Here is a 27,149-nt window from a genome sequence, read left to right as displayed (position 1 = left end):
TTATTCTATCAGATTCTATAGAGATTCTATAGATTCTATCAGATCCATCGCTATCGATTCTTTCGCTTTTATACACACGTTAGGTAATTAAAGCGATAAACAAAGGAAACGAATGGAATACAAACATCCAATCCACATTCTGATCGTTATACCGCGCCATAATCCAGTAATGCCCTCCAGATTGCACCCCCTTGCGTTTTCCTCGCCAAGAAGCATAACCAGTCACCTTGTATCGAACCGATCCGCGCGATGGCATGAAAATAAGGTCGAACGATTATCTCTGTCGTTCGCGGGATGCGCTTGTACCAGTTAGAGAAGCGGGTCGATCGATTGCCAACCAATCGTGTGACGCATCGAAAGAAAGATCGCGCGGCGCGATCCCCTTTCGAAAATAATTCTGCCGACTCTCATCGCGATACTCGAATACCTGTCGTTCGTTACGTGGTCCAACCAGATTGCTCGCGAGAATGCGATCCTTTGCACGACGATTCGATTAATATTGAACACGCAGACCGCCTTCGGATTCTCGAGTCTTCCCCGCGTTACGTGCGCAACCTCTCTATCTCGTACGATACATCTCGATGATTCCCTTCGTTTTCCTTCTTTTTCTAATTCTTTCTTTCCACTCTCTTTCTCTGCCGTTTCTTTTTTCTGTCGTCGTACCGGTATTGCGCTAGCCGCGATGCAGCTACGTATCGAGGACGATCGGATTCGTCTCGAATGCAGCGAGGACTCTTATTACACCGACTTCTGGAAACGGCTACGTAGAGCTAAGAAACCGGCGAGTACAAGCCACGAGCGAGACCGGTCGCTCTTACTGTCACACGGAGATTCCGTAGAACGAAGTAGGTTTAACCGGTCAATGGGAATTAAGATACGTCGATGCCACGGTTCTGGAATCTTTCTGCGCGATTTTCATGAGATGATAATTGGTTTGATCAAAGAAAAACGAGATTACCTACTATGTACATCGTGAACAGCGAAGAAAGTTCGATGTTAAACGAAGATTACGCTACTCGATAATTTACTTCGTTAAGAAACTGGTAAATCTACTTGTAACGTCATCGCAAATATTAAGATTCGCCTGTTATATTTTCTCAAGACGATAAATAATAAATAACATTTATTACGTAAGATGTATAAAAAGAGAAGAATATTAAAACGTTAATAGAAGGACGATAAATTGAACGCGTCATATTCGAGAAGATGAGTTGGACAATCGTAAAAACGAAAGAGAAAGGATGATCGAAACAGGATGCTGAATCTCGAATATCGAGTTAGGTATCGATCGAAGGATCAATCGTTCGTACGTGGTCAGAGCGAGGAGGCAACGGCGATCGGAATGCGATCCTCAGAAAACAGAGGTGGCCGGTGAACGCAGTGGCACGGAGCGTAGCCCCCTTTAGCGCGTGTCGCAAAGAATGGCGTTCCTAGACTAAAAACGGAACAGCGGCAAGGAATGTAACGTTGCAGCACACCTTGCCCCGAGCTGTGACACGAGTTCGCGCGGACGCGTATAGAAACGCGCGTGCACACAACCGTGAACAAACAACCTGGCCTGGTACGCGTGAGATATGGCGATTCCGTACCGATAATTGTCGCACATCCCGGCAATTCCGCCATCTGCCAACACCAAACAGCATCGTATCGCATCCGCGTGACGTGTTACTTCTCCGTGTTACTCGTCCTTCTCAACGGACGTGTCAGGACTTCCGTCTTACCACGCTGTCGACACGCCTGCGTGTCCTTTGTTTCGACTTTTTCCTCGAAAGCACGGTGAAAAGGTTGCACGTTTCTCGTGGTTATGGAAGAATTAACTTCGATAAGGAACGCGCGTTATAAAAGTAAGACGCGGATGGATGTTGAATCGCGTTTGAGAAAGTCCCATTGTGTTTTAAGATTTTCGAACGATTTGCGACATTTGATGGAATTTTTAAAACGTAAATAATCAAAAATACGATGGTCACTGGTTGTTTCATTCCGTTAAAAATAAATCGTATCGCGTTTTGCTCGTATTCGGCAAGAATTAAAATTCGTCTATGTTAAACTGCTCGATTAGCTTCTAATTTCGTGACTATAGAAACTTCTAATTAGTAGACGATCCAGTTAGCAGGTTAAAAACTTAGTATTTAATCGACCATTCAACGCTACTGCAATTAAACGCACTTGGGGTACATTTCACGATTAAATACGATCACACTGTATCTTACAAATTGATCGTTCGCAGAGGTAAACCGCGTCCGACGTTAGAAGCAGAAATTTTCGCCGTAAATCTAGCTCAAAGCCAACTAGTTGAATGAAAAGGACAGCTGCTTGCGGTCCGATTCTGGTGCATTTCGCTGTAATCCAACGGGTCATCCAGCGTGATGAATTACCATCAAGGATAGCGCTGTTTCCCCGTTCCTTCCTAGTGTTTGATGTTAAACGTGATTAACGTGTTCTTCTGATTCTAACCTCCCGTTTGATCTTGACACGCAAATCTGCTCTCCTATCCACAGCTGCACCGATGTTATCGTGGAACACGTGCTATTCGGTTATTACTGTATTCGAGATTATTCTTCAAAGTGCTTGAAATAAGTCTTTAACACCAATCGCCTTACATTTCAGCTCTAAAAAGTCTTAATCGCATTCGTGTTCCACCTTAATCTCGATATTAACGTTCCTTTCCTTTTTCTTCGAATACCAAAGAAAATGGCTGATGTGCGATCAGTTTGTTGGTATAAGTAGCAAACACGAAATTCATTAACGCGAAAAGATAATTGCATTTAATGCATTAACTAATAATATACGATGGAACAAAGAACTCCATGTAACGTTAAACGTTTCGCATTCTTCGATCGATAATTCATGAAAATATCAAGTTACGGTGATCGGATCGAGTGTACTAAATATCGCTTCCAATTGGCTAAACAATCGGAAGCAATTGCCGAGTCGACGCAAAGTGGACGATCACAATGAACGCATAAATTTCTCTTAACAAATTCGTCTGGAAAATGGCGGATCTATCGTGCAGGCCCCGAAGTCTTTGCTGGCGGACAAAACGTAACGAGAAGCAGCTGCTACAATAGTCACCTGCGGCGATTAATGGCGTCCGGTCGGCGACCGTAAATAACAATAAACCAGTTTACTGAAAGAACAGTCGCGTGGCTTCCGTGGTTCTGGGAACTATTCTAGCGTCTCTTGCGCTTCGTCAATGTTACCGCCACGGCGAGCAATTAATTTCCACGGACGTGAATCGCGATCCGCTCGTTCAAAGATTTGCCTACGATGGAGTAGAACGGGCCACCGATCCTATAGCCGTGGAAGCTTCCTTATTTTGTTTTCAATACAGCCACGCTGAGACATGTTACCGCTGAATGAATCGCTGAGTTCCTATTACGTTTGATTCTGAGCCGTTCTGTTTACATTTGGAAAATTAAAATTGCATTGGTTAATTGTAGTTACGTTCGTACGATGAAACGTCCTCTTTCGAATAAAAGTTTAATCGAAGCGTTTGGAAACATTATTCCTTTTGCAAAATCAATTTTCAAATTATCAAAAATGACGTGGTAATTGATAACACCGCTGCAAGTTACAATCTCAAACTTAATCCTTCTTTTAATCTATGCATTAGGAAATCGTTCAAATTCCCCGTTCAACGAATCAATTCGCATTTCAATCCGTTTCCCGGAACTCGTTGAAGAAGCTCGATCACCGCCTACAAATCTTCGATCAAGATCTCGAAAAGTCGACCGTGTCGGTGCCGCGTGTAGAGACGGCAGCAAGTCCGCGAAAAAAAGGTCGAAGTGAGAGGCGTCTGGTCGGCGTTCTCAGCTGGCCCTCGAGGAAAAGCTTATTCAATTCAATTCTAATGGCTCGGCGTAAGAGAGTCGCAAATAGTTGCATTCGCGATATCTCGGGGGGCCGCAACGTCGATCCGACAAGAGACGGTCCGCCGCCGCCGCCGGCGCACGCTCTTCTGCTGTCTTTCCGCGAGGCCTTTCTCGAATGATGAGAGTATTCTCACCACGTTTTCCGCGACACCGGGATATCACGGATCTTCAAAGAGCCGCCACGTCGCTCTGGCATCGTTAATATAAATTACACCCACACGCATACGCGTTACACTCGTGTGTCGAGGTCAAGTCTCCGCGTCTCTGAGGGACGTTCACGAACGTGCGCGCGCTCACGCTAGTGTACACATCCACCACGCAGCTATAATGCACGCGTCGACGTATTACCAGATTCTTAGGAATGCTTATAATTTTACGAGCCTCCTTAATATGCGCTTAGCTTCTGCCGCGGTAGCCTCTTCGGTCTGCGATGCCTCCTCCTGCCCTGCGGCCCTCGTCTTCGCCCTTCCCGACCTCCTACCACCTCCCCCTCGCTCCCCTCGCGTGCCTACCTACGACATTTTCTACTTAACCTTTGAACCAAGATCGTTCGCGCGTAGCAGGTGCATTCCACCTTGCGGCGCGACGATCACTCGAAAATCCGTTCCGCGGAGGCGCGGTCGCTGCCTCCTCTCCTACCGGGGAACGTCTATATTGGATACGGCTGAACGAAGAGGGATTCCAACGAGATTGAAGTTACCTTCTTCTTGCTGCATTTTTTCAACCGTTTTCCCTCCACAGTTTTTCTTTTTATTATACACCACGTCTACACGTACTCGTGTATAAGTGTTTTTTCCGTTCTACGGGCTATGGAAGTAGGTATAGCGGAGGTGAATAGATTATGTGGATGAGGAGGCACGGAAACTTCGCGGGGAATGCTTACCGCTACGCCGAGTAGAATTATCGAGACTGAACTTCCCATGGATCGTTCAACGACCAGGTTTCTGATAAGTCAGTATGAAAATTGGGATGTAAGGAAAAAGACAGGATGTAGAATTAAAATCGTTTTGTTCCTTTGCCAGCATGGAACAGGTTAGGTTTAGAAACTATGATAAAAGTTATAATTAATCGTATCGAGTTGCGAAGTAAATAAAATAGGTTCTTCTCGTTCTTCTTTTCTCTAGGAAAAACAAACACCCGTTAATTCCTCGTGATTTTAGACTGTTCGGAAGTTTAACTTCAATGTATAAAAATAGATGACAAAATCAAGTAACAAAATAATCCTTTAATCGCAAATTGTCAGAGATCGATGTATTATATGTTTGAAAGTCTCGGTTCACGTTTGGCAAGTTTGCGTGGAAAAGTATGTCAAGCACGTTCGACGCAGAACGCTTCGTGCAAAATGTACCTAATTCTAACTTTCCCGATTTCTCGGGCGAGCTGTGCATTTTTCAATGCTCAAGGTGCAAAACCAGTATGGTACGCGAAAGCCACTCGGCTCGTTTATGAGACAGGTGAAGGGCCACGGTTTTTATCCGAACGAAACTTCCCGTGTCGCCATTTAAGCGCGCACGTAATCGTCAGCGTGTGACTGACCAGTTGCAATTGCATTAATTCCCTCCCATAATTATGAATCTTGCTGGTGGTTTCCGATTGCCAGGTCTCGCGTATCCGTAAAGAAAGTTGGTCTCACAGTTACCTATACGTAATTAAAAGTTGCAACTGCTTGGAATGCTTATCGAATGAAAGAAAACACGATAGCGTTGATTCTGCCATTAGATAGGTATACGTGTGATTTTATTAACCTTGTTTCTGATTACTTACGCTATAAAAATTGAGAAGTAAAAATTATAGTGCCAATAAATTGACATTCCATGACCTTTTTACGAGTAACATTGTAAAATTCAAAGTTTAGAAAGTGAATACTAAAGGCGTAGGTTAAACAAAGAAAAAAAAATAATTATGCAGAGATATTATGCAATTTAATTCCTTCTAGACCGAGTGACTAATGAATCGATGCTAATATTCTTGCATTCTTATCTACGCACCATGTGACGTGAATTGATAAAATGACTGGCACAGCGTATTTAACATTTGTGTAAAGCGTTTCAGCAATTATGACGTATACCTAATGCTATTGACGTTTTACAAGTCTTATAGATATTAATAACAAATACCATTGTAGTTTCGTAAATAGAGAAAGGAAGGATAAAGCTAATGTTGCGTAACGCAACACGGAGAAATAACTATTCTTTACCTTCTTAATAATTTTCTAATTTTTCTTCGTTGTCCTCAGCAAGTTTTTTCTTTTCTAAATTACAGATACAAAATTAACTAAAAATACAAAATCTCCCAATCTCAGACAATCCTCGACACAATTTTCCCAAAACTATGAAATAACTTTTACTTATTAGACACAACCATAATCATTCGCAAGAGTAAACGTTGCACGATAGTTCGATGATCAAACTTTCCACTTCTAGACTGACCGTTGATAGTGATCTGAAACTTCTCACGGCACAGCGAATAAAGTTCGATCGAGTCAGAGTACAATTCGTCGGATTCGAAAGGACGCTACGTTTTCATTAGTCACGAAACGCGTGGGACAGAGACACCAGTCTCAGTCAGTGTCTCAAGGGTTGACTCAACAACTGTCGATTCGTCACTGTCAGTTAGTGCAGTGTCACGAGCTGCTCGAGATGAGACGACCGATTATGGGAATGAAAAATGATCCGCGAAAACCTTTGATATTTCGTCCGCTAGTCGCTAGGGAATACACGGCCTTGGTTTTCTGAATGCAGGTCCGAAACGTGTTTTCGTTGCGTCTTTCCTTGCTTTCGATAGAGACGAGGAAAAGTTCCTCTTTTTTCACCTCGATACTTCTGAACGAGGAAAAGTCACACGACAAATAGGATCGTGACTTTCTCAGTCGGCGAATTGCAGTATGGTCACGAGGAAATTTATTGCTTCTGTTGATGATATTAATGAGCTTAATGTTGTTATAAGTGAATGCGCAATGATATTGCAGAATCGGGGGCTGGAACGTAAGAAGAACTTGGTATACGTGTGCTATATAACTTTGTTTGTGAAAGAGCGGGTAATTTTTTTGGAGTTATCGCGATGCTGAAATGTAAATAAGCGAAGAGATCAGGTTATATCGAACGAAGTCTTATTAATTAAAGACCTTTTTTACAAATTAACGATGTTCCCAATTGTTTGACGTCCATAAAGATAAGATTAATTGTTTAAGTTAAAAACTTATGTTATTAATGCCCAAGAATAACGAGGTGAAAACGAAAGAGAATAAAAATGATATTTTATGTCACGAGTGAAAGACCGATCTTCGATCCATGATTACAGAACGAGAAATTTTCAATTAGAAATCAGACTAAATACGAGTTAAAATGTAAATGGGAAAAAACTGAAACGATATACAGTAAATTTTACGAATATTCACAAAACAACTAGAAAAACTCTTCGATGTAAGTGGACATTAAGCAATGTTATTTTATAAATTAGCAAATAAAGATATAAGCATTACTGAGATGTTACAACGAATACGACACGTTAAGAAGAGTAACGTCGCTATATCTGGTAATTAACGGTTAAGTTAAACGTTCATTGATGTTCCTGCATGTCCTTTCTTATCGTCCTTGAAAATGGTTAATTGCGAGCGACACGAGTCGAGAATAACGGTCGTGAAAATCACAATTTCTCTTTTTCCTTTTCACTTTAAGACCAAGGCTACACACGAAGCTCGATATCATTCTGTTAACGATCGCAATTAAACAACCGTGAGATGACTCAATTATCGTTAATACGGTCGCAATGTGCCGCTTTCCTCGGAACCTTACAGGAAAGAAAGAGAGAGAAGCGAGTTTAATTAATCTGCAGTTCATTCGTTAAAACCCGGAAATGCGACCCTGTTCCCTTGTAATTGTCTTAGTTCGATCGTTTCCTCGGCTAATTGAAATTCTTACCCAAGTAGCAGTGGCGTCGTGAAAGAAACTTACTGGACTCTATTAATTGAAGCTTAATTAACACGTTGGCAATCGTGTGATTTTGTGGTTCCTTCTTCAATTGCTGGCGAAAGCAAAGAAGTAACTATTTTGGTGAAAATCGTAACGAAAAGCGTTATAGTGTTTCAGATTTGTAGAATTACTGGTTCTTCTAGGCTACCAAATGTTTCGATAGAATTATTTTGTTAAAAATGTTCAGATTCTTACATTAACTTTACAAAGCATTACAAGATTTCTTCTATCTCTTTGCTTTACGTAATATTTCTTACTTTAATACAATCTGTTTGCGTTTGTTACGTAACGTAATGCGTAATTCCTAATATCTTCTTTTATTATCGCCCATTACGTTAATTTATCTATCTATAGTAAAATATTTAAACACTTCTTTGCGTTCTATGCACCTTTAGTATCATATGTAACAAGTCACAGAACAGAGCTGCGGTGTCCGAGCGGTTAAGGAGATGGACTTGAAATCCATTGGGTACTACCCGCACAGGTTCGAATCCTGTCCGCAGCGAAATTTTTTTTTTTTTTTAAATCATTTTTACGCGAGCACAGGATGCTGAAATATCATATATGTATTATTTTTCAATTATTATCAATGCAATATTTAAAAAAAAACGATGGATCTCAAACGACTACAGTGATATGCTATGATCGCATGTACTCCCTCAAAGCTTACACAGTATAGAGTTTAACTCGCGCATTTCCAACGTTCATTTGTCACTTTTGTAACATTTATTTTGCGTCAGCTACGATTGTAAATGAACCGGAGAAGAAAAGGTTTCCGAAGCGTGGCTTCCGCGAGTATAGCGACTGCTCGGAAGTATGAAGTATGCAGATTTGAATAGAGATTAGGAAGTTGTAATTCGTCATCGCACCTACGCAATGAGCGTTACGTTCAACCGAGATTCGATGATAGCGATAATAATTTGCAAAGGGCACGTAGGACCCGATAAAACCTACGTCGACGTTGATGCATTGCGAAAGATAAGTTACTTGTACGAGCGATGACGCCCGCAACGTTTAAAATTTGTAACAGAATTGTAAAATGAGTATTACGAATGTATTTTTAAGGAGGTGTTTTTAGTCAAAATTACCAATTTCATTCCTATTGGACATAATTCTAACTTGATCAGGAACATCGAACTTTCAGAAGAGAACCTATTACGCTTGCAAAATTTCTCTGTAAAAAAATGCAAAATGATATGAATGTGAAAAAGGAAGATTATCGAAATATGGCGAACAAAGGCGAGGAAAATTACAGACACCCTCGTTTTTCGGTGGCGGCTGCGTAGGTGGAGTCCGCGGGCAAACGATGACAACGCCGCCGAGAACAGAAGCCATTTCATAAAAATTCCTCGACAGTCCCCTCGCGTTTCTCTCGCGTCGCTCGTTTATAAAACTCGCGTAATTGAAGAAACAAAGGGGACTGCAATTATGCCTCTCGCAATTACGGCGGCGTAAACGCGCTTGCGCGAACTGGAGAAGCATGGCCGAGCGCGGCTTTCTTCCACGCTCGACGCGACTTTTTGATGAAATTATTTCCTCCGGGAGAGTTGTTCTCCGCTGCCGGAAACGGCAGCAGACAGAAAGCCGCGACCAGACCGGAAGCGCGCTCCGCCTCGTGAATAAAAATCGCTCGCTTCGGGGTAGAATTAAGCAGTGCTTGTTCTAGATTGGTCGAAGCCAGCTGCTTCTTGTCAGGAAGCACTTTACTTTTCGCCTTTTTTACGCGTTTCACGTAAATGAAATTATTTCTCGAACGAACAAATTCTATTTGTCCGATATTTATGTATGTATATCGCAATTTGCTCATTAACGTTTCACAATTATACTTGCCGTAAAGGATGTCAGAGCGAGTGCGTAAAAATATATAGGCTTTCCCATAAATCTAACTAATTAATCAAGTTTATTTTTCGCAGGATTTCGCAAACGCTGCACAAATCCTCTCTCTTGGTGCAAAGATAAATGTCTTACAATTAAATAATTATGAAATTATCTGTAGGAGGTATTTTTAAAGAAACCTGTTATAAGATCTTGATAATAAGAAATTGAAGGATTTGTTAACCAGAGACGACAGACTGTGCCATTTTACGCAATACGAGTAATTTAATTACCATCGCGATGATTGCGAAACTCTTGAAATTACTTACACAAATGGAAACACGTTAATGTTAGTGTAAGAAGTAGCAATAATTTAACTTTAATAACGTAGATCCACATCAAAAGCTACCGTCCTATCTCAGACCTTTAAAGCGCGAGAAATCAGACCCGTCGACGAATTAGCATACGTTTTCTTCTGAGACGAGATGACCGTAAAGCTGTCGGCTATCGCGGAAATCGCGGTGAACCATTGTACGGTCGAGGACAAATGTACCGTGTCGAGCATCGAGCAAGAAGAGCAAGAAAGAAAGAAGAAAAAGAAAACGATGCAAGGAACAGAGAGAGAAGAGACGAAAAGGATGCGAAAGCGCAAATAAGACGTCGCCCGGTCGTTTAGTCGATCGTGGAAGCGAATCAGAAATCGCATGCAGAGCCACTGGAAAGGTTTACGGCCTTCGTTATCCTCTTTGCGCACTCATCAAGCAGGAGAACGCTAGCCCGGCATATTTGCGAAGAAATAAGTAAGCGGCGACCGTGCACGCCTGACGATCGCGATCGTCGATGTGGATTCCCCGTTTCCGATTCAACACCGTTCCGCCGTGTGTGATGTACTGAAATGGAATTATCTCGATTCCCCTTCGATCCGATCTTCCGCCTGCCTTTGTTGCGCCCGTTGACGTCTTCTTTCGCTTCTTTCGACCCATAGCAACTTGTATAACGCTTGCACTACCGCTCGCAAATATCACGACACTGGCTTCTTTTCCATCAAATACGCTTTATTTACTTTCGTTGTGTATTTCTCGATAAAAATATGGTTAAACGTATCGTGCGAAAAGAAACGAATGTCTTTGCTTCAGATACTTACGCGAACACTTTAACCACTGAATTTATATCTTTAAAATTTAAACCATCTATTTCGTTCTATTTTCTCGTTCGTCATACTTATCTAAAGCTACTCTAATTGTGTAACTTGCCATTTACACGCTATTTAACCTTGATAAAGAGGTCTTATCACTGCTAACTCTATGCGAAGCGAGGCACGCGCTGCTTTCGCGTGTTACACGCTTCGTACTTAATTCGAACCGCGTAAAATCTTATCGATGACTAACAATCGCTACATCTTGGCTGTGCACAAATATTCTTTTAATTCTGTAATTAACGTCTCCTTTATCGCAACATTTTTTAATTATACACGTAGAAACTATATACGTGAATTAATTTGCTTTAATAAATGTATAATTAACAAAAGAAATTATTTCCAAGAACGCGACAAGCATCGATCATTCTGCGTTAATTCACCACACTCTAATCCGCACATATTACAATGAAAACCGTGAAGAAACCCCACAAGAAGGACCTTTTCATCGCTCGAATATCGGAGAATTTGTCGCTCCGCTCGAAGCAGGTCGAGCGAGAAAACATCAAAGAATTCTTCTTCCACCCTGCTTCGACTCCATCCCCCAAGTTCTTCTCCTCGACGTAATAATCATTTATTATCCCGACGAGTAATAACCGGTAAGCAACGATATTATGAAGCTACGAAATTAAGGCTTTGTTTAAAAATTAGCTACCCGTACAATTTACGCGGTCTTCTTTCATGAACTTTGCCCGCAAGGTCCATTGTTTACTTCCTTAATAACCTTTATTTATCGTACTCTCGTGTATCTAATTTTACAGCTAAGATCTTTCTTCCAAATATTTCATTTTACATTTGATATCTTTTCTCTGAACGTTTAATTTTAGAACGAATATTTGTTACTATAACGTGTTACTTCCAAGTACGTGATTATGTGCAACGATCTCCCGTCGCTTCTCTCTTTATACGAAGCTACGCGAAATTAAAAAGTTCATTGACTTTTCTTTATTCCACTTGGGGCATGTAGCTTCAAGTCACAATTTCTTCTATCAATTTTGCTACAGAAAGAGAACACGAACGAAAGGATTGCCGATATCGCAACTTGGTCCAGTGAGACTCGACGTACACTCAACGAGCGCTGGCGTCTTCAGCAACATCGACGAACGCGTTATCGTAGCTCGCGATAACGAAGCTTCCATGTCGATGCTCGGTTCGCCAGTTGAAGCTTATCCGCTCGAGTCGTCAATGAAATAGCTGCGCGTGGCCTCATCAGACACGCGAAATTGATGAAAGTATGCCGGATTCGTGCATTCCACGGAAGTCTCGAGTTCTGGCCAGCTTTGGCAAGCAACGCGAGGTGAACGCATCTGTTTGACCGTCTCGATAACGTGTCGCGTCGCGCTTTTATTAATGAGAGGACATTCTCGACGAGCTTTCGGAATCTTCCTTCGCCGACGGGATTCGCCAAACGAAATGGCGAAAACGCGAAGAATTCGCGGCTAGCTGCCGGTCCAATGAAAAACAGATGCTGGCACCGTCGCCCCGAAACCTCGCTTTTTCACGACACCCCTTTGATCACCGAGCTGCATCGCTAGAGGATCGCTCAACTTTCCAGACGTTCTGTTGCTTTGATTTCATCGACAGACATTTACGGAACAACGATCAACGGAACGGCGATTCTTGTTATTCGTGGAAGGAAGGAATAACTCGGTGCGTTGGAAAATTATTAGTGAAATTTACGAAGATTTGTACAGCAGGCTAGTTTGTGATTTAGTGAATTTCTCTTCGTAGATACGAAGACTTCAGATATTTAAAATGGTTCGACCAACTACAAATCGTTCATCGTTATTTACGATTACTTTCCAAGTTATTCCGACGGTTCTCGAATTTCTTGCTCGAAGAGTTTCACTGTTTCTCCAGCGATTTTTACAATTTCGCGTTATAAGCATTTATAATCCGACCAAGTGTACCTTTGAATTATTTTCCTGGCGAAAGACGCGCGCATGGTTCACGGAAGATTTGCGTCAAATTCGAGAGAACCACTTCACAGGTGATGTTCTCAATTGAAGCGATGATCACGCACGATCCCTTAATCGCGATGCCAGAGTGCAAACGGTTCGAGAGAAGCGAACGTGTATGCCTGTGCCGCGGCACGCACAAAGGTGTCTTTATTAACCCCGGGAAACTAGAGAACCGTGCAAAATGTCTGGCTCGAGGGAGGCTCTGCTCTATATTAGCTCGTTTTATGCAGACGCCACGGCTTCTATCAAATTAAGTTCATACGGGCTTCTCGCCTTCCGCGATCTCGAATCTCGACTACGAAGTTTCCCTTCGATCGATCGGTTCGTTTGTGTCGTCGCTTAATCAACGCGAACATCTCGGCTTTAGAAGCAACAGCGCCTTCGTGGAATTCGAAGAACCCTGTCGCGAGCATCTTTGCTTCAAGAAATTTTAGAAACTGAAATTTTAGGCCTGAATAAAATATATTTTCTGCTTTTCAATCGCTTTTCACATAATGTTTTCCATATTTTAATTAAAGTTTAACTATTACGATTAAAGATCAACGCGAACATCTCGGCTTTAGAAGCAACAGCGCCTTCGTGGAATTCGAAGAACCCTGTCGCGAGCATCTTTGCTTCAAGAAATTTTAGAATCTGAAATTTTAGGTCTGAATAAAATATATTTCCTACTTTTCAATCGCTTTTCACATAATGTTTTCCATATTTTAATTAAAGTTCAACTATTACGATTAAAGATCAACGCGAACATCTCGGCTTTAGAAGCAACAGCGCCTTCGTGGAATTCGAAGAACCCTGTCGCGAGCATCTTTGCTTCAAGAAATTTTAGAAACTGAAATTTTACGCCTGAATAAAATATATTTCCTACTTTTCAATCGCTTTTCACATAATGTTTTCCATATTTTAATTAAAGTTTAACTATTACGATTACAGATAAACAGATATTTGATGGAGAATTTTTTACCATTTTTTACCAAAGCATAAAAGATATAACTTAGAAAACACGAAGCTGGCTCCCAGCTTGGGGTAGCCACCCACATGCTATATTTATTTTATTTTATTTTTTTTTATTTACCAATGAGATATAACACTTTACCAAATATCATTCAGGACAAATTGTAAAAAAAACAAAATAAAATAAAAAAAAAAAAAAAATTTTTTTTACCAAACGCCCCTTTTGTACTCGGCTTTCGTTTCAAACGGTTTCTCGAACTATCGTACGTCTTACCATCGCTATTGATTTTGTCTACAGAGCGATTCCAATCGAGCGTTCATTCGCAAGAGCAGAAAATAAAAGAAGAGGCCTAAATACGTGTGACAACGAAGAGCAAAAAGATCTCTGAGAAATTTCACACGTGTATTATCCCTGGAATTGATACGCACTGAGATTCCCTCCTGTAGAACTCGCATACGTATGTGAATACTTGTAATATGTATACGTATACGTTCAACAGTCACGCGAGTGATATTTTACTCGGACCAACTCGAACTGTGCATACATGTACGTAATTGGCAAAGCAGGGGGTGTTTTTATTCGCCGTTCATATTCCATGGTGAATTTAATTCTTTGCAATTCAAATGGTTCCCGCTACGAGAGCTCTAATAGGACGCGATGAATTTGCGTTTTATCATCGCGGGTATAGAAAAGAAAAAAGAGAGAACAGGGCAAATTTCATGAAATTAAACGAACCTGGGAACAAGTACGAACATACAGTTGACGACTTTCAATTAGATTTTTGTCATAGATTTGACGAGGAACATTAATATTAGGAAAGCTTGTTACAAAGTTTTACCGCGATAGATAAATTTTATCGTTTCATTAAGATATAGAATACTTGCGGATGTTCAATTTGTTAATTATTTTACGACGCGCGATAAAATCTTCCTGTGAAAAGAGTTAGAATTATTAATCGTAACAACTTCGTTTACGAAGATCTCGATTCACATGGTTCGTAACGTGAGAAATCCAAGCCGCAGAAAACAATAAATATATTTTGCGATTGTAATCCTACGTCTTACACCGATCATTACGTTTTACAATCGGAATATTGTTTCATAAAAAATAATATTTTAAATAATTTTAAGCGTCGGGCTTCCTATTTTCATAAAAATATTATATCTTACTACTGTCATCTCCGCCATGCTGCAACCAAAAAGATTTCTTTCATACGTAGTACTTTGTGGAAAATATATTAATTTTCATATCAAAGTAACTATCGATCGATATTTTAATTAGATTAAACTACGTTAATAAACTCTACTTTCGTCTAATTTGTAATTAACGTACGTCGATCATGAAAAAATACATCGATATCGAATACCTTTGAAATCATAGATGCATTTGTATCGCAGAACAATCGAATTGATTAAATTTTCAACGGCAGTTGATATTTCCAAATATATCATCCGCCTCTTAATGTTCCATGTTTCAACAATTAAAATATACATACATCTCAATCAGTGGATTGCTGGAATTTATGAAAATCCTCGAAAAAGCTTTCCTATCGATCTAATATCTTCCGTAGAACCATCGTCACGGTTTTATCCATGAAAAAAACTGTACAACTTGAATAGAAAAAATAGCAGCTAGACTTTGGCTATACGTAGGTGGTCTCCGGCGTTCGTTAAGCTACATTGGATAGATTCGAAGATAAACAGAAGCTACACCTCGAGTAACACGTACGGAATTAACATAGCTGAGCGCGGTTCGACGTTTAAAAGCCGATCGCATTTCCATACTGGTGCCATTCGGTCCCATTTCAGGCCACTACCTCTTGCTAACACGATGGTCTATATTTGCCCTCGGACCTCTCGAAGACTCATTTATATCCTGTTATCCGTGGATCTTTACGTGGCGAGCTTTCTCCGTGTTTCGAAGGCCGATTCTCGTCCACAAGGACCTCTTCCGTTCTAGGTTCATCCTTCTCTTTTATACTCTTTTTACCTATCTCTTCGTTGCGCTCTTCCCTCTTCGTTATTCTTTCTTATTTTCTCCTTATGCCATTCCGTTCTTCTCTTCTTGAAAATTTCTTCATAATCGATTATAAATCCCCCTTTTATTACAAATATTGTTTTTTCTTTTTCGTTATATCATTCAATTGATGTATTAAAAATAGATTTAGTAAACGTATCGTTAAATTAACAAAGAAACATCGAACACGTGGAACAAGAAGCGCGAAACGGAGGTCGGATAAACGCTGCGCGAATGTGCCCAAAGCGCATCGTGTTCGGCAAAGATTCAGTTCTATCTCTTATCTCGTTCACAGCCAGAAAGATCACTTTCCACTGTCGTCCCCGTCATATATAATTCTTTTCTACATGACAGCCGGTAGTTTGGATACAAGTCATTAACTCCGGCCGCGGGGAACGCAATATGTTAATGTCACCGATGACAACTAGTCGTTTAATCACTTAACGCCTCTTTTGAATGCCAGGAATCGCAGCCCGCGAACTCCGAGTGATTCATCGGCTGCAACGGCATCTCTTCTAATCTCGAATCCCGAAATTCCTTATAAATCGTCGTCTGGCTGGCCGTTTCGCGATTTACTTTCGCGCCGGTTAATGAGGAAGCACGCGGTGTCGCTCGTGCCGATTTACACCGTTGCGTAACAGCGGTGTCAACGTTTCGTCGACGAATCGTTTTTGTTGCGCCCCGTTCCTTTCGTTGCTTGCCTAATGAGGCCTTGATTCGATTTTACCCGCAGGCACTTTCCAGAACTCGTTTCTTTTCTTTCTTTTTCTTTTTGTAACGATGAGAATAATCATGATAATCGGAGTTCCATTAATTAGAGTCGATAATGTTTGTTAACGCGTTACAAGAAGAAAATTCTTTCTACTTTTAGTATTAATAATACCTATTTCTGTATAGATCTTTTTCATGAAATATGAAATGTCAAGATGTTAAAGAAGTACGTACATAGTTTACTCGTTGTTTTATAAACGAGGATTAAAACATATCACCATATGTTTGCTAAAGACTCGAAGACGTTTTATGCGATCGTTACACTGTCGTCGTATAGAACCTGATGAAACGAGACGCTTAATTGAAAAATACGAGCACATTTTTCCAGTTACCGTAAGAACCTACTTTATGGAATACATCCGTAGCATAAAAATAAAAAAAAATTCTGATTCTGAAGTTACCATCCAAATGGAAGATAAAATAAAGAACTAACAATGAGAAAGGAGATACCGGTATTCATGAAAGTTCGTGAGCCACAGGGTGGAAGTCGTGGAACTTTCTCCGGTGTTCGTAGATCCCCCGCAACGTCTGGAAAATCGACACGCTTCTATCAAGACGGAGACGGGTTCTTGCGGCTTCCGGTCTCGATCGAACGGATCGACGTGACTTTCGGGTCGTGCGCACGGGAAACTCGAGAAAAACTATTCGACTCTATAAAAGCTAGTCTCATTATGAGCTCGCGTTACCGACGTGGACCTCTTGTCGGCATAAAATACAGCTCGACTATCGTAAAGCACTCGACGCGCGGTTACAACTGCTTACAAATGACTCTCTTAATGACCACTGGCCGCTGTATATATTTTACAGCGAGAGTTCACTCTCGTCGCTATAACTTATACTTTCTGCGCCGGTTACGGGGCCGCGCAAGAAAAATAAGGAGATCCGTTTCTCCGGGTAGCGAGGCGCGCGACCGTTAGACACGCAGCTCTTTGCCTTTCTTTCTAACGAATCTATTTCACTGTGACTTGCGAGAGAAAAAAGAGAAGGTAGAGGGGAGTAGGTGGAAAGAGCTGGATTTCTTGCCAGATTATGTTGATAAATGTTGGAAAAGTGTCTTTGAAATGTGATTGTCGTTGATAAAATCGAATGGAACTTTAATTTAACGCGTTGACAACATGACCGGGAGTGAGAAACCTTCGCATATTTTTCTTAGAATTCTTATTCTTTCATTAAGTAGGTTTGGTGTTGCGAATTTTCCTTATCTTTCTTTAGTATCACGCTCGTTCGTCTCAACGAGTAGTATTCGCTGTTGCGCAGCCAGTTCTACTGCTACGAACGGAAAGTCGTCAAAGATCAGCCTAACGAGAAACGCGTTAAATTAGACAGGTGACGATAGAACGAAGGAACAATCGAATTTAACCCGTATCTCGATGGTGAATCAGTCGAGCAACCGGACCAGTGACTTTCTCGCTCGTAAATATAGAGACGCTGAGCGCTCGTCGGTGTCGTACCCGCGAAGAATTCGCAGGCATTGTGCTTTAGCGCCGAGTCGAAAATCGCCGCGTGCTTTCGCGCGTTTTCTTTCCTTTTTCTCGACATTCCCGGCACGACGCGCTTTGCCCCGCTCGTGCGACTCGCGCTGGAAAAATAACAACGGCGCTTCGCTCTAAATCTGACGAACGGTGGCGCGCTAATTTGGTTCTACGCGAATTAAGTAACGATCGGTCGAGTAGAATAAACTCGATAAAAATCGAATTTCAGATGGAAGCTGAGCCCATTTTCGTTCGCTCAATTTTCAAGATTCGACGAGCGGTATAGAGTACACGCGAAAGTTTCCAACTTAATTTAACGCGCAACGAAGAATTCTTAACGATATCGTTCAAAAGAATAGTTTGAAAAATACCGCACGCTATAGTCACAGACAAGAATCGATAGAAATACTTAATCTCTATCGTATTAAAAGCGCAGGATAAAATTTAAAAGCAGAAATTTATTCTGTCTGTAAATCACGCATCCATTACAAAACCAATTTTCGATATAGAAAAGTGCGATATTCCAACCCATACGACAAACTCTATAAATCCATCGAGAGGATCTCACAACAACTTGGTAAAACGTTTTCGAAACGTGAAACAGGTTCGATCGTGTGAAAATGAACGAAGCGACTGCATTATCAGCTCGAGATTTATAACTGGCATCGGATGGAAGTAGCGACGAGGAAACAATGACGTGGTTCGAAACGTTTCGGACGAATTTTATGAACCTTCAAAAAGCGGTTGGTCCCTCCCTGGCCGAGAGCCAAACCGACCGACGGTTTATTATAGTTTTGTTATGACAGCGGGGCGTTTCGGTAAATTAATGTTGAAACAAATGTATCTCGCCCTAAGAGAGCCACGGCGTACCTCTAATTGAATTGGTAAACACCATAAGTTAACCAGTAAGTAGCGATGTCGGTATAAATCACTTTCGGAGGATGAGCTGTCACCGCGGGACAACAGACCGGCCATCGATGGGACCAAATGATTCCGAACAAGCCCGTTATTCTTAGCGAATTCGAGAGAAACTGCGTTTCCGAACGACGATCCGTGACGCACGGGCAACGCTGCTTCGAGAAATTCTTTTTATCCAACGGATCGGTTCAGGTGAATTGACAGCTTGATTCATAGCCGTGGCAGCGGAGTGTGTTTGCGCAAGTTGCGTGGAACAATGCCTCCTTCGAATTTATTTATCTTCAAAGAAAAGTATATTTACGGAAAAGTGACGCGTGGTCGATTTATTAACCCATTTCGGCCGTGGGATCCAATTTGTTGTTGTAATTCGTATTGTAAGTCTGGAAATTCCGTGTGGTGTGGTGTCGTAATAAATTGGCATCGTTTTAATCGTTTCAATCTGACGATAGGAATTAAAAAAAAAAAAAGCGGTACGTTCGAAGAAACAGAATCCTAACAATCAGAAACCGACTCAATTCACCGTTTTCTCTTCGTTTCTCCCTTTATGGCTATTACCATATTCGCCAAGTCGATAATGCAGCGGGAGCAACGGGTTCCCTATCAATCCATCGTACGCGCGCATGCATCATCGACCGGCAAAAAGACGAAGGACGCGCATGGGACGCGCGCATGATTTTTTCGCGGGACCGGATGGAACGTGCTCGTGGTGCACACCGCTTATTGCGCGTCGCACACGAGGCGCGCGAGCCACGGACCAGCCCGATAGAAATATTTTTGCCGGGCTAAATGGGTTTCTTCGGAAAGTCCGGGAGAACACGAGGGCAGCAGCTGGCCGGCGATGCGACAAATCATACCTGCTGGACAGCCTACACGTCGCAACCAGCCACGTTTGCGAGCGTGTGCAATAGTGTGCATGCTGATGCACCCGCGACAGGCAGATATGCAATGGCGTAACCAGGGGAGGCTTTCAGACTTTGATGCCACGTCGGGGCTAAATAATGACGGTTTATTCGCCAACAGTTTCCATAAGTTTGAAACTCAGGCACTAGTTGAAGATTGTACGCAATTGGGGACAAAAACGAGTGGACAGGTAGCGGAAATAGATATCGACGAAGTTTACTCGAATACGGTTTCTTTGCGCAAAGATTGAAATAGTAATTTCGATTATTTTCACGGAGTATAATCTCTTCGCATAATCTTATTCCTCCAAATCGTCTTTGTTCTAATTACGTAACTGTATATTCTTGTCTTTCGATTCTGGTGCATCGAATTGCTTTCTTTACACTGTTGGCGATTAAGCGAGAAGAAACGATGTTTCGAGTTTATTTTTCAGATGACGGTGATAAAACCGTATGCAGGACCGTTGTGGATGTGGAATGTATGATAAGAATTTTAACGCGGTATAGAGATTATGCGACGGAACCCGAGGGAGTATACTCGTTTATGGAGTCCGACGATAGGCAATATTTTGAGTTCTGTTTATGAGAGACTGACATTTAATTAACCCCAGCCTGAACAGCGGCTATTAATAAACCTCTGTACGCTCCTTTTATTTTAAAAAAACATAAATTAATTATAGAAATATCGATGGACAGTTATTCAGCTTTCAAATAAATTTACTCGCTTCCCGATTACAATTACTAATTAATTTTCTTTGAAACGATAACGAGTATCGTGAATACGGAATAATCAGATTGCACGAGTAGTCTCGCACGACGCTCGTTCCTCAAACTAGTTTCTCGCTGAAAATGAAAAATGTCTTTAATAAGAATTGCTGTCATATAAGCAGGTTAGTCGATAAACTGTAACTAAAACAAAGAATCAAATAAATTGACAGCATTATTGCTTGCGTCTTATTTCTAATTGGCGAAAGCTCGAGCGAACCAAGGGTGTACGCTCGTAATTTTGCAGTCAACGAGCGAAAGCGAAGCAAATTAAGCACCGACTTTCAAACGTTTTTCCACGATTGTCCGTTCGATCGATCGATCTATCGAGGCTATTCTGTATTCAGAGAACGAAGCAACTCGAATTATAAAATTCTTCGACAAATTCGCATAACTTACAATTAGAGGTAAACGATTGCACGAGAGGACGAAGAATTTACCGACGTATGTTTTACTCCTGATACTTGGTCCGTACAGCAGACGTAGATAAATTAATTATTTATGTATCTATGTCGTTGCTTAGCGAAAAATCTTTCAAGTTTCCAAGAAAATCTTTGTATTGCCGGCGATCCTAATTTGTCGGTTAACAACTGCGCGACATTCTCGTTCGTCCCATTATCAAACTGAATGCGACGCGAAACGTACAGAAGTACCCGACGTTATCGAGTCAGCCACGTGAGAATTCCACGGAAGCGGGAACCAGCGCGATGCCAGATGCGCGATCCGCGTCCGCTTAGGAAGACAGAAAGGAGGGAAGCCGTTCGGCTTGGTCCGGCGGAAAAAGAATCCTCCGCGTCGAAAGAGAATGGAAAAAAAGGCTGGAACCTCGGCGGCCAAGTATTTTCGCGCGAAAAGCACACCGGCGGATTCCATGGACCCAGGCTGGTCGGCTACGTCCAAGAATAAATCATGGAAAAGGCAGGGAAAAGAAAGCGGTTCTTTCGCTCCCGCGGTTCTCTCTGGATCTGCTCTTGCCGGACCGCAATCTAGTAGCCTGAGATACCGGCCAACGGAAGGGTTAATAACTTTCCCGACTTTTCCGCGGGCCATTAATTAATCGGATGCCAGGCGAGCGGCTTTACGCTACCGCGTGGAGACGTTTTACAAGAGAAACAGATAAAGCTCGGATACGAAGGATGCAGAGGCGGCAGGGACGCGAACGAGGAAGAAACACAAGATGCGGTTGGAGGGAAGTTGCACAGGCTTTAAGGATGATAGAGAAAGAGGGATGTACATAGAGGGAGAGCCAGAGGAATTGCACAGGGACCATGGAGTTCCGCGGGGTTAAACAGTCGGTATTTCAGTAATGGAGGCTTATCGGTGTGCTACCGCACAAGTCCTCCGGGTACGTCCAGAGGACTGCTGCCTGGCTCTTACGAGCTTTGGACGGCGTTTATTAATTCGCCACTTACCACGCATACCCTGCACTCCGTTCTTTCGATATCGATGAGGAATTAGGCGCGTTTAGCCGACGTTGGACAGTCGGTCGCGTTCGCCGCGCGTTCTGCCGCTGCAAACGAGCGTGCAAACCGCACGCTGGAAAGCGGCCATGGAAACCGAGCTAGTCGTAAATAACGTACCGCGACCGTGAAGTGCATCTCTCGCTGCAATTAACTGCCCCCTCCTCCGCTTCTTCGCTGTTTCCCTGGGCCCCTTTGCTGCTCTTTTTGCCGCCGGATTGTTGCAACGACGTCCTCGTTATACCGCGCCGCGGTTTTTAGCTCGTTTCTAGAGGTATTAGGGGTGGCGGATCGCGCGACAACTTCCACGAGTATGCTCATCTCTCGGAATCCACCGATCGAAACGCGTTTTTGCCGCCGCGGAATCTTTTCGCGTGTGACGTGATCATCGCGAGAATCGATATCGATGGAAACCGGGTTTCGCGAAAGAAATCCAACATCGCGGCTGTCTGTCGACTCGCAGTTGCACGCACGGCTGTACAAGACGTAGCGCGACGCGAGGAAAATAGCGTAAACCCGCAAGCGTCTATGCAAGCGAGATAAAAACGAAATTACGATGGAAGAGATTTTCAGAGGACATTATGCAACGAAAGAAATTTTGTAATTATTGCACAGGTTACATAAATCTGTTACATGTATGAATATTTCACGTTTTAATTTAAAACATTTAGTACAACAATGTACCGATAGAAGATGAGATCTTTCATTTATTTGTTACCGTTTAAATATACGTGTACGACTAATGAAGCTAAAACGATCGGTCGTCCGTTTTCTTTTCTCGAGGGAAAACTTCATCGTCTTTAATTAATTTCCTCGCTGATTTCCGATGGTGTTTTAATCGACGATTCAAGTAGAGACCGAATCGATTTTATTAATTTCGAAACGATCTACCGACTACCGCGCAATGACACGCGCTACGCGGAGGAATATTATTTGAACTGGTAGGCAAAGACTCGTCCAGTAGAACTGGTCCTGCACGACAGCTGACGTATCAAAGAGATTCCGACTGAACGATGGTCGCCCCTTTACATCCAGATCAGATTCACGATATCGCAGAAACAATTCCTAATTAATTGCTCTGCGTCCTGAGCTCGACACGATCGCTCGTTCTTAAATGTGCCAGTGTTTCTGCACGAAGGTAATATAGAATAAATTATTTCGATACTACGCAGCTTCTTGTAACGTGGAAAACATCACGTGCATTGGTTAAGAATTGAATCGTTAAACGATAACAGTAACAATACAGTGTATCGCTCGAGTTTCTAACGAGTATTCAGCTAGAATGGAAACAAAATTGTTTCTCAATTAGATCAAATTCTTTTACACGCGAGACGACATAACAGAGATTTTTAGGCGACAGAATCGTTGACAGCGCGGACGTCGTTATTTCGGCAACGACTCTCTTACGGTACGTTGTCGGTGAATTTCGAGCGAACAGCGGCCGAAGCACGTGAAGAATTTGGCGACCGACCGATGAATCGTGTCCAGCCAAAAATTTGTCGCCCGACCGTTTTCGAGAATTAATCAAGAATTGTCAGCGATTTGGCTTTTCACGCTTCGCTAGATTTCCACTCGTTTCGAAATAACTACCAACCTCGTTGACAACTGCTGCGACATCGTTATCGGAGCAAACGGTAGATAATCGCACAGAAAACGTTGCGACGAACTCGCAGAAAGATTCATAAAATATCGTTATTTCGGTAAAAGTGGATAGACTTTGTTAAACTAACGATCGAGTTTTGCCATTATCCAACTTCCACAACGACAAAATAATCTTAACTCGCAATTACAAAACCGATTAAATACTCGAGACAATTACTTCGCAATATCCTTACTTCAAAGAATCCCTATCGAGATTGCGGAATCGGTGTCAGACGTTACCTCTACGCCGTTCTCGATAACCGATGCATTTTTCATCGACATTTCCCGATCGAGGTCGCCGCCAGCAATTGTTTGCGCGCGGCATTGAAACGATCCAGTATTGAAATCGTCCTAGATCGTGGCTCCCGTGCCAGTTCGAAGGCTTCCTCGGCTTCCTGATACCCGTTGACTCTACTTTTTTTCCCCCCTCCCGCCGTTCAATCCAACTCTCCTTTGTCCTCCACTAGCAACAGGTTATTCGCTATCGATTCGATCTCGCCACACTTCCGGGAGCCTTCCCTTCGTCTATAATGGTCGAGAGATCTCGCGACTACTCGCATTGTTCGCTTCTCTCGCGTCAAAGGGATCGTGCCGATCCGCCAAACGATTCCACGAGACGTTCGAATGGCTATCGCTGTTCCATTATTTTCATTATACGATAGAGACGGATCGTGGATGGCGATGAATTGGATTTCTCGTAGGAATTAAACGTTTGCGCTATTTACGTGGCCTTTTATAATTCTTTAATACCTAAACCACGAAATTCAATCTGAATCGACAACTTTCGTATTTCTGTGTGAACGCATCGAAATCATCTTGCTTCTCTGTTCAACCAATTCGAAAATCATCGTTTTAGCTGCAACAACTTGAACAAAACGGTACCAAAAGCGAAGAATAAGCGGCGAGAAAAAGAGGAAAGTGGGCGAAAAAATTATGCTCAATCGATAGAGGGACAGAGGGGCGAACGGGCCGTTCGGAATTGCAAATCGTCGACCAGATGGACGAGCGTTTGTCGAAGGGTGAAATTCCACGGACAGTCATCCAGTCGACGGGCCAATGGAATAATATTTGGGTTACGTAAGCAACACTGCGGAAAGAAGAGTCGAAACGAAGGAAGAGAGTGGAAAGGAAAGGAAAAGAAAGGAAAGAAGAAGAAAGGAAGCGAAGGAAACGAGGTGAAAACGAGAGATCGAAAGAAGAGGAAGAAGAAGGAAGTGGCGGCGTCGAAGCCTGATCGCACAGGACTCTTTATACACTGTCTAACTGTCCTTCGTGACAAACCATGGACGCGTTCCTTTTGCAGCCAGTCATTGAATTGTAGATTCGTATGGACAGATGGACACGTCCGTCGACAAACTTGCAGTACTTACGACCGGCAAAAACCACCAAGACCCTGGAAATCTTGCCATCGTTTATATATCGTCGACAGATCCCGGGAGACTTCCGTTTCGATTCCTGGCTTCGTTCCTGATCGCCTCCATTCCATTCTGTTCAGCTCGATTTCGATTTGCACGCGACCGACGAAGAATCGCTTGTCGATCGGATTTCTCGGTGTTGTCGGATAAATTACGCAATCTTTTTGTAGAAACGAAAGTATCTTTTAACTCGTATCGCTTTATATCGAGAACTCCGTACGGAAAAGTAGAAAATTATCAGACGAAAATAGATCAGGCATAGTACAATTATATTATAACGATTAAAATAAAAAATCTATTTTTTTATATTATAATTATCGTATTAATGCACACTCTCTAATTAAATATTCTAGATTTCACAACTTCCTACACGATGGATTACGTTCTACCACGGAGATACTCGCTAGATTCTCTTATTGTTTACAAGAACGAACGTTTTACCAGCGCCTCTGTTAAAATCTGAAATTCTCGGTAGCTGTGCGAGGCCGTTAATCTTTCTCGATAGAAGCTCGTGATTTGGGTGGATTAGAGACAGCTCGCTCCTGGTAATTGTGTTTAAATATACCCGCGCGTTGGGATAAGGAAGAATTCAAATTCGGACGAGGACGCGCAGAGTTAATTGTGATTTGTGGCTTTAGATTGTTGCGAATAGACGCGCCGACATTTTCTTGGACATGCTGAATGAATAAAGATGTTTGTCGTGTCGTTTGCACACGCCACGTCGCGGACACTCATCGCGAGATCTCTGATACACCGCGTCGCGGCTCACCCTTTCGGTTAATCGTCCATCGGTGTCCTTATTTTCAAACAACGCTGTTGCGAAATCGAGATCGAGATCGACACGTTTCGTAAAATTCTGATGGCTATCGGTCGTATTTGCGGGAATACACGACGCTCGAAATAGAGACAGACGGTCACCTGTTCCAATGATTTTGGTAGGAAGAATTCGCTGCCCTGAATATTGCGAAATATGTAAATTAAGCGTTATATTTAAGAAAATCAGCCTATCGCATAATTAACAATATCCCGAGACATTCTGAACGAAGATAAATCGATCGATTCGATTTTTGAAAAATTTTGGTTCCCAACTTCGATGAAGTTTATCGGTTTGATTTCCGAGTCACTCGATCGTTGTCATAAAAGATATAACTTAGAAAACACGAAGCTGGTACCCCGCTGGGGGTAGCCACCCACATGCTATATTTATTTTATTTTATTTTTTTTATTTACCAATGAGATATAACACTTTACCAAATGTCCTTCAGGACAAATTGTAAAAACCAAAATAAAATAAAAAAAAACTCGTTCGTTGCTTATTATATCGTACTTTAACGTTACATCGTAATACCGATCGACGAATCTATCCTTATTTTCGTGTATTTCTTGTTATTCAAAATAGGGACACGTCGTTTGAAAAGGAAAAGGAAGATCTATCGGCTGGCAAAAAAGTTCGCAAAGTTACTGGTGCTGGCGGTTGCAAGCTTGCGCGCGACACACATATTTAACTCAAATTGACGTGTGCTGAAACAGTGAAAAGTGAGACGTTCGGCGAGAATAAATTACCAGAGTCAAAAACACTTTCCATTTAATTAACGTCATTTAATGAGAGATACGTATCCACGTGGACGATCATTCTGCGTGGAAAAAACGAACAGGTGACCGGACCATCCGTTGGATTCGATATCGTAAAGGGATAGTGTAATTAATCGACCGAATGTTTACCTAGTTGAAAGGTACGAGAATCGAAGGAACAATTTACCAGCTTCGTGCAAGTACGTAATTATACGTCTCGAGATATTATATCTACGATTATGCGTTTAACAAACGAAATAAATGGACAGTTTCGCGCATTAAGGAGAAAATAAATTGAACAGCGAGGAATTAAACGTTTTAAAATATACCTCGATATTATCTACATTGCATCTCCTGTAATTAGATCGAAAGATTGATATTTCCTTATGCTTCCAAATTTCACGATGTCGCGTCTCACGGTACCCGCGTCTCGTTGCGATGTTAATGAGATTCT

The 27,149-nt window shown here is 42.1% G+C and overlaps 2 protein-coding genes and 1 non-coding gene across 5 annotated transcripts in view; 1 reads left to right on the top strand and 2 right to left on the bottom strand.

The window, feature by feature from the left end:
* LOC132916122 (DNA-directed RNA polymerase II subunit Rpb4-like) overlaps nt 1–27,149 on the bottom strand; it is a 346,958-nt gene that overhangs the window by 267,597 nt on the left and 52,212 nt on the right. The gene's annotated exons all lie outside the window — the stretch shown is intronic.
* LOC132916129 (protein vestigial) overlaps nt 1–27,149 on the bottom strand; it is an 80,775-nt gene that overhangs the window by 34,495 nt on the left and 19,131 nt on the right. The gene's annotated exons all lie outside the window — the stretch shown is intronic.
* Trnas-uga (transfer RNA serine (anticodon UGA)) lies at nt 8,267–8,348 on the top strand. The gene has a single exon. It is a non-coding gene; the product is annotated as a tRNA-Ser (tRNA).

Source organism: Bombus pascuorum, chromosome 1 (genome assembly GCF_905332965.1).
Source record: "Bombus pascuorum chromosome 1, iyBomPasc1.1, whole genome shotgun sequence".
Taxonomy (NCBI): Eukaryota; Metazoa; Arthropoda; class Insecta; order Hymenoptera; family Apidae; genus Bombus; species Bombus pascuorum.
Note: the sequence above shows the minus strand (reverse complement) of the source record. Positions and strands in the feature narration are given on the sequence as shown.